Below are 9,070 nucleotides of genomic sequence, written 5' to 3' on the forward strand. Positions count from 1 at the left end.
AGGCCAGGCGAAAAGGTCAGGCCAGGCCAAAAAGCAAGAAAAGGTCAAAAGGCCAGGCAAAAAAGCTGGGACAGGCCAAAAGGCAAGGCCAAAAGTCCAGGCCAAAAGGTCAGGCCAGGCCAGAAGGTCAGACCAGGCCACAGTGCAAGGCCAAAAGGCCAGGCCATGCCAAAGAGCAAGAACAGGATAAAAGGCCAGGCCAAAAGTTCAGGCCAGGTTAAAATGCCAGGCCAAAAGGTAAGGATAGGCCAGGCCAGGACAAAAGGCCAGGCCTGGCCAAAGGGCCAAGACAGGTCAAAAGGCAGGGTCAAAAGGCCAGCCCAGTCTGAAAGGCAAGGACGGGACAGACCAGGCCAAAAGGCCAGGCCAGGCCAAAGGCAAGACCAGGACAAAAGGTCAGGCCAGGACAAAAGGCCAGGACAAAATGCAAGGACTGGCCAGGCCAGGCCACAAGGCAAGGGTATGCCAAATGGCAAGACCAGGACAAAAAGCCAGGCCAAAAGGTCAGGCCAGGTCCAAAGGCCATGCCAAGAGGCAAGGCCGGGCCAGGCCAGGACAAAAGGCCAGGAGAAGAGGCCAGGACAGGACAAAAGGCAAGGCCAAAAGACCAGGTGAAAAGGTTTGGCCCAGCCAAAAGTCCAGGCCTAAAGGCCAGGCCAGGCCAAAAGGGAAGGCCGAAAGGCCAGGCCATGCCAAAAAGCAAGAACAGGACAAAAGGCTAGGCCAAAAGATGAGGCCAGGTCAAAAGCCCAGGCCAAAAGGCAAGGACAGGCCAGACCAGGACAAAAGGCCAAGACAGGTCAAAAGGCAGGGCCAAAAGGTCAGGCGGATCCAAAGGCCAGGCCAAGGCGCAAGGGCAGGCCAGACCAGGCCAAAAGGCCATGCCAAAAGTCCAGGACAGGCCAAAAGGCCAGGCAAAAAGGTCAGACCCAGCCTACAGTCCACGTCTAAAGGCCAGGACAGACCAAAAGGCCAGGGCAAAAGGCTAGGCCAAATAAGAGGCCAGAACAAAAGACCAGGCCAGACCAACAGGCCAGGACACAAGGACAGGACAGGACAAAAGGCCAGGACAAAAGTCTAGGCCAGGCCAAGAGGGCAGGCCAAAAGGGCAGTAAAGGCCAGGCCAGTCCAGGCCAAAAGGCAAGACCAGAAAAAAAGGCCAGGCCAAAAGGCGACACCAGGACAAAAAGTCAGGCCAGGTCAAAAGGCAAGACCAATAGGCCAGGACAGGCCAATAGGCAAGGCCAAAAGTCCAGGCCAAAAGGTCAGGCCAGGCCAAAAGTTCAGGCCAGGCCATGCGAAAAAGCAAGAACAGGACAAAAGGTCAGGCCAAAAGGTCAGTCCAGGTCAAAAGGCAAGGACAGGCCAGGCCAGGACAAAAGGCCAAGACCAGGATGAAAGGTCAGGCCAGGTCAAAAGGCCAGGCCAAAAGGCCAGGCCAAAAGGAAAGGACAGGCCAGACCAGGCCAAAAGGCCAGGACAGGCCAAAAAGCCACAACAGAACGAAAGGCCAGGCCCAAAGGTCAGGCCAGGTCAAAAGGCCAGGCCAAAAGGTAAGGGTAGGGCAGACCAGGACAAAAGGCCAGGTCTGGCCAAAGGGCCAAGACACATCAAAAGTCAGGGCCAAAAGGCCAGGCCAGTCCTAAAGGCAAGAACAGGCCAGGCCAGGCCAAAATGCAAGACCAGGACAAAAGGTCAGGCCACGTCAAAAGGCCAGGCAAAAAGGCAAGGACTGGCCAGACCAGGCCAAAAGGCCAGGCCATGCCAAATGGCAAGACCAGGCCAAAAGGCCAGGCCAAAAGGTCAGGCCAGGTCCAAAGGCCCGGCCAACAGGTAAGTACAGGCCAGGCCAGGACAAAAGGCCAGGACAGGCTAAAAGGCCAGGGCAGTAGGCCAGGCCAGGACAAAAGGCAAGGACAAAAGGCCAGGCCAGACAGAGAGGCCAGAACACAAGTACAGGACAGGACAAAAGGCCAGGACCAAAGTCCAGGCCAGGCCAAGAGGGCAGGCCAAAAGGCAGGCAAGGCAAGGCCACACCAGGCCAAAACGCAAGGCCAGAACAAAAGGCCAGGCCAAAAGGTCAGGGCAGGTCCAAAGGCCAGGCCAACAGGCAAGGACAGGGCACGCCAGGCCAAAAGGCCATGCCAAAAGTCCAGGACAGGCCAAAAGGCCAGGCGAAACGTTCAGGCTCAGCCAACAATCCAGGCCTAAATGACAGGACAGGACAAAAGACCCGGACAAAAGGCCATTACAGGACAAACGGCCAGGCGAAAATGTCATGCCAGGCCAAAAGGCCAGTCCAAAAGGTGAGGACAGGCCAAGAGGCCAGGCCAAATGCAAGGGCAGGCCAAAAGGCAAGGCAAGTCCAGACCAGGCCGAAAGACAAGGCCAGGCCAGACCAGGCCAAAAGGCCAGGCCAAAAGTTGAGGCCACCCCAAAAGGCCAGGCCAGGCCAAAAGGCAAGCACGCAGAGAAGGGTGAACAACGAACGAAGTCACTGGGGCAAAGGCAGGTGATTGGATGTGGGAGAACAAACAAGAGTTCTGGTTGCCACGGCAGCGACCAGAGGAAACGACCAGAGGAAAAGACTTCGGGGTGAGGACTAGGCTGCCAGTCCCCTTCCTGGAGGTCTCCCTCAATCCTCCTGGAGGTCCACCGCATCCCTCTTAAAGCCCCTGCTGACGCGTCAGTCGGGAACTGCTCAAACCTTCCCGGGCGCCGCCCCTTGGGGGCGCCTGGCTTCCCACCCGTCCCTGGCACTCCGCCCCTGGCCTCCTCCTCCGCGTCACCGGCTCCCCGAGGTGACCACAATATGGCTGTGGCGCCTGGGCTGCTCTTCTGGCTGCTCGTGCTTGGGCTGCCGTGGCGAGTGCCGGGCCAGCCGGACCCCAGCACTGGCCGGCGCTTCTCGGAAGACAAACTCTGTGCAGACGACGAACGCAGCAGTGAGTGAGCCTGGAAGGCCAGGGGCCCGTGGTCTCCGCGGCGGCACCGCCCGGATTGTGCGAGGGCTGGAGCTCGGCACCCCAGCGGGCCGGCTCATGAGTCGCAAGTGGGTTGGGCAGGATGCGGAGGTGGGCTGGCTCCGGGTCCCTGTGTCTGCCTTCTCTGGCTCTGCTGGCACCCAGCCACTTGGGCCTGACTGTGGGGGCTGCACCTCCCACTTGTTGCCAGCGTTTTATTTTTCCTCTGCTGAAATGGGGGCTTGCTTGCAGTGGTCCCTGGTTTCCCCAGGAGTAGCTCACAGCGTTCCTTACCACCCCCCCAACCGCCTGTGCTCTTAGGGTAGATGCGGTTGCACATCGCCCGACTGGGGTTCCCACGTCGCAGCCAAATGCTTTCTTGCTTGCACTGTGGGGACCTTAGTGGGTGCAGTACCCCGGCAGATGCCATAAGGGCTCGGTGGGCATTTTCTCTGTGGCACGTTGATCGTGGGGCTTCTCTGGAAAGGCTCTCTGGGGATGCCGCTTTGCCCTTTTGCTTCACTGGGATTTGGGTTCATACCACCTTTTGAACAGGAATTAGGAGTTTAGGTTTGGGACGAGTCCGGAGTCCAAGCACTCATTGTATTCCGAGGTCTCTACCCCGACTTTGATCAATCCTACATTTCTGTGCTTGCAAGCCTTTTTGCAGACTGCTAGGCAGGGCAGCAGGAAGGCCAAAATCTTTTGCTCTGCAAAGAGGCTGAAGATCTGCACCGACCACCTGGACCGGCAGCCTCCTCTTCTGTGCGCAGGAAGAGGAATTGCTCTCCAGATCAGGATTGGAGGTGGGCGGTGGGGAGATCTTCAGGCTCAGATGAAGAGGGTTTTTACAGGAAAGATCATAAATACCCCAAGGGTCTCAAAAGCCAAGGTTGGTTTAGACTTAGCCACTTGTGTGTTGAAACCTCTTCTCTATGTGTTCCCCGAACCAGGATCATTCTTAGAGTCTTTCAGCTGGTCTCAAACATCCTTGTAACTTACAGCCACTGCAGAAACGGTTTTTCATACATTGTTAAGCAAGGCCTATACAAAAGTATTCATTTTAGAAAGGCCAAGAACCCTATAGTTTAGCTATTTATATTCAAATTTGTTATCAAAACCAAATTTCATAATTTGATCTGTCTGTATCTCTACAACACTAATCAAGAAAAGAGATCTCTAATGAGCGTGAAGCCATTCCTACAGGTAACCCTCTGGTTGATGTCAATAAGCTGTCAAAAGCAGAACAACTGCCATGATTTTTCCCTTTAGTTTTCTTGGAGCAAAACCAGGCTGTTATCCATTTGCTGTTGGCGCTGGCAAGATAGTTGGTATTCTTTGCTCGCAAGCATGGCCCTGCCTGGGTTCATCAAAACAGGCTACCTGGAGAATCGTCACATCAGTGATGCTTCTTCCGTCCTGAGGCCTGATGTTAGAAGAGCTCAGGGTTGTAACATAACTTGAGAAATGGTGTGTGTTCAAGCAGAGGAAACCAAATATAACAGGCACCAACAGAGCAACATCTGGATGGGTCTTTGTTGTGTTGTATAAAGTGTTGTGTAATATGAGTGTGTACAGTGTCCTTGTGTGCTTTTCCAATAGTTGTTCCACATTTATGTTGGCCTCTGATGTTATTATAAATCCTCTATGATCTATTCTAAGGGAGAGCCAGAAAAACACTGCCATTTCCAATTTTGATCTTATTCCCAATCTTAAATTGTCCGTCGTCTTAAACCTGACCTCTCTTTCAATGATGTCTGAACTCCATAGTTGACGTGTTGGAACATAATCAGAGTCTAGCTTCAAAAAACAAATGACTCCCTCCAAATCTATATGTTTGTGGAGCCATTTAGAGACACATTTTCAATGTATTTCATTGCAAATTGGGTTTTGGAAAAAATCTTATTTCCATTTTCCTTTATTGTCTCTGCTATTTAAATATATGTATTGCCCATTTAGTCTTGAATGGAAAACTGTTTATGTGGACACAGAAAGAAAAGTACTGCTCACAGTTTCTAGATCAAGCATGACTTCAGCGTGCCTTTTAAGCATGAAGGGAATTACTGACCTATTCTATAGTTTGCTTAGTCCTGGCTACATGAGATGTCCATGACTTTTGATTTTGTTTATAGAAACATATACATAAGGGTATTTTGTCTTTGTTTTGAAACTTTCTTAATGTTAGATGCAGTCAACATTATTTACTTTCAGAAAATATTGCCTTGTGATGTAATTGAATCTATAGTATGGTGTGATAGATATTCTTTTCCATTAATCTATGCAGACACTGTGCAGAGAGTACAACTTGGCTGCCAGTGAAATTGACAGTGTTTACTGCTACATAGTAGTGGTTGCAGCCACTTGAAGGTGGAGACTTTTACTGGTTAGTTCACGTTAATTGGCCTCTTTGAGTTCCTGGGTACTCTGGTTCCCTATTACCTCTTCACATAGCCATGCTTAAGCTAGTCATCATCTGGGCTTGCATTTACCAATTTGCAAAAGGAAGCTTTTTATGAATATGAAACAGAAAAGATTGAAGAATTGGAAAGTTAGAGACAGAATCAAGAATTTCACTTGGATAAGAAAAGCCATGTGTGGTAGTTGACACATTGCTTTTTGTTTCTCAGTATTATCCACAGAGAAAAATAGATAAGGTTTTCCTTTCCTCTGTCTACTTGTAGAAGATATGATTTATAACAGTAAAGCTCTAAGGATTTGAGATACTTTGAGCAAATAAAAGAAATTCCAGAGTACTGGAAAAATTTGGTTGTTATTTATATTGGGATTCTTTTATTTCCTGATAAATCAATATGGACTGTCAACATTCAATCTTGATAATCTGGCTAATTTTTCTCTCTCTTTTTTTTACAGTGTTAATGTACCAGGGTGAAGCTCTAGAAAATTTCAGAGGCCCAGATTGTCATTTTGTGAATTTTACAAAAGGCGACCCTGTATATATCTACTATAAACAGGCAAGAGGATTGTCTGAAGCTTGGGTGGGAAGTGTAAGTAAAATTTTGACATACTTTATTTACTTAATTTTCATTGGCTTGTTTAGCACTGTTTATTTAAATGACTGTGTTTTTTGGGACCTTTGATGGAATTAACCTGTCCTCTCTGCCAGACTGTGAAAAAAGATGGCCCTGTGTCCCCAGTGGCCTTGGGTCTGCACATAGGAGGGGCTCAGCAGAGCCTTCTGAAACAGAACTGATTCTAGCAAGTTTCCCTCAGTGTCAACTCTAGGATGCTGCATACATATTAGAAGTTGAAATGGTAAGGGCCAAAAAATTCTTTACTTCATTGCTTTAAAAAGGAAGGATTCACAGTAATTAGACTTACTCCTGTAAACTATGTGTGAGAGAGTGTTTAATATTTAAACCTTAAACATGTAAGTTTAAAGTTGATTTTGGCCAGGTGTGGTGGCTCATGCCTATAATCCCATCACTTTGGGAGGCCAAGATGGGAGGATTACAAGGTCAGGAGATTGAGACCATTCTGGTCAACATGGTGAAACCTATCTCTACTAAAATACAAAAACTTAGCCAGGCATGGCGGTACTTGCCTGTAGTCTCAACTACCTGGGAGGCTGAGGCAGGGGAATCATTTGAACCTGGGAGGTGGAGATTGCAGTGAACCAAGATAGAGCCACTTCACTCCAGCCTGGTGACAGAGCAAGACTCCATCTCAAAAGGTTAAAAAAAAGTTGATTTTATGTGATTTCTTTGTTTATGTTAATATTTATGAGAAAGTGGCAGTCTTGGGAATAGTTCCCTAATCACCTGTGCTATTATTTGTCTGTAAAAAAGTAAAATGTGTGTTTCCTGTGTGCTTTCTTGTGTGTTGTTTTGTTTGCAGCTTTGGGGTCATCTTTGTCCTGCTTTTCAGACACTGGTTATGGAGGTTACCCCAGGGGCTCTGTTCCCAGCTGATTTTATGGGTGCCCTTGATATCAGACATGGCATTCAATGACTGCATCACGCTTTGGTGTTTTAATTCACTGGGAGTGACCTCTGGTTGAGAGGCTTGTCTTATGAGTTATTATCCTTTCCTTTTTAGACAGTGTGATGTGTGGACTGTGTCTTTACTTCAAGTAGTAAGGGTTCTTGATATCTTTAGGATTGTCCCAACCTAGAGAAATACCCATCCCAACTGTGAAAGCTGTCACTCTCAATAAAACACCAAACAAACAAACAAACAAACAGAAAATAGGCTTGAGAAATCCCCTTGGGAAAACAGACTCATTTTGTTGGCATTCCAGGTCCCCAGGGAGCAATCTTGGGAAACAACAACTGTTCAGGTTCATCCTATTTAGAGAGCATCCCAGGTGACTCACTCCATACCAAGACAAATCTATTCTCTTTCTTTCAACTATCCCTAAGGAGATTTGTCGGTAGTCTTTACTCTTGAAAATGTTTTTCAATGTATCTAGGCTGAGTTTTTCCTAGAACAGTTAAGTTGTTTTTTCCACTCCTCATCTTTGAGCATTTCAATGAATGAACTTGACTTAACATTTTCCTCCCACTGCAGTTTTTCTTATGAACGTATTCAGCTCTGGTGAATCTCAAATTATGTTGACTGAGAGAAGCGAGAGAAAATATAATGTAATCATGCATGATTACATACATATCCAACTTCACGAAATGTAAACTAATCTACTAGAACAGAAATTCTGCTTGGGGGACAGGGAAAGGTGAAAAGCAGCAGGAGATTACAAAGGAAATAAGGAGACTTTGGGAGGTTCACTATGTTGGTTGTGATGATGGTTTCACAGGTGTGTTCATATGCCAAAATGATCAAACTGTGCACTTTAAATACACATAACTTACTGAATGTCATATTTCCTTTAAAGTTGTAAAGAAAAAATCCTTACTTTCTTAGATAAATGTACAGTTATTCAACTTGAAGATAGACCTCTACTTTACCTTTTAAACAAATGTATTCCAACACCATACCCTAGCAGTATATAAAATTATTTTCTTTTATAGCTTCACAGTATGCTTCACTGTATTCAATATGTCTTTCATTCATGACCACTTTGGTTGTTTCCAGTCTTTTGTTATAAGAAATGCTCGAATAATATAGTTTTGTGCATATATTTTTTCCAGCATTTGTTGTTAGATCACCAGTATAATTGAGATAGATATTTAGAAGTGAGATTGTTGAGTCAGTAGGTAAATAAACAAGTTATTTTGGGAGATGCTGCCAAATCATAGGGGTTGCATGATTTTATATAAAAATCAGCAGAGAATGAGAGTGCCTGCTTCCTCCACATTCTCTCACCTACAGAGTGTGTTGTCAAATGTTTGGATCTTGCCAAGATAAGTGAGAAATCATATTTCATTGTAAGGTTCAATTTGTATTTCTTTTGTTATGAGTGAGGCAGAGCACATTTCTATATGTTTTTTGATTATTTGCATGTCTTTTTGTGGGATCTGCTCGTTTCCTCAGCCCTTTTTTCTCTAGGTTTGCTAGCCGCCATCTTCTTATTTATAAAGCACTTTATATTTTAGGAATATTAATCCTTCAAATTATGTTACAAATATTTTTTCTTAGGTTATCATTGCCAACTCTGCTTATTTTGCAATTTTTGTGGATTGGGGTTGGGCAAGATTTTGGTTTTTCTCTAATCAAATTTACAAATCTTTTCCTTTGTTGCTTTTGGATTTTGATACATAATTAGGAATGTCTTCCCCACTCACATAATACATAGAGACATTCACACAATTTTTTCTGCTACTTGTTTTCATTTTTTACATTCAGGTCTCTGATTCACTTGCAATTTATGAATGAAAAGATCCAATTTTACCATTTTCCATATTGTTATCTAGATATCTAATACCACTTATTAAAAACTGTTTTACCCCAGCTGACTTGTGGTATCCCAAATTTCCAGTGCAGTTGGGTCTATTTCTGGATTTTTTATTCTGCCCTGTCATCTGTCTGCATTCTTGGGCCTGTACCATTCTGTGATTATAGATCCCACTCTCCTCTCACATTGCACCCTTCATTTCTCTTCTTTCTCATGGTTTTCCTGTTTCTTCTTGCTTGATTGCTCCTCCAAGTTGAATTTAGGCTTTTTTTTTTTTTTTTTTTTTTTTTTTTTTTTT

The 9,070-nt window shown here is 45.9% G+C and overlaps 1 long non-coding RNA gene across 1 annotated transcript; it reads left to right on the forward strand.

Moving 5' to 3' along the window:
* The first annotated feature begins 2,819 nt into the window (after positions 1-2,819).
* On the forward strand, positions 2,820-5,900 carry LOC116546983. The gene is made up of 2 exons (XR_004266899.1): positions 2,820-2,945; positions 5,835-5,900. It is a non-coding gene; the product is annotated as an uncharacterized LOC116546983 (long non-coding RNA).
* The last annotated feature ends 3,170 nt before the right edge of the window (positions 5,901-9,070 follow it).

The sequence above is a fragment of the Sapajus apella genome, unplaced genomic scaffold (assembly GCF_009761245.1).
Source record: "Sapajus apella isolate SASKATOON/1434 unplaced genomic scaffold, GSC_monkey_1.0 scaffold1790, whole genome shotgun sequence".
NCBI classification, from domain to species: Eukaryota; Metazoa; Chordata; class Mammalia; order Primates; family Cebidae; genus Sapajus; species Sapajus apella.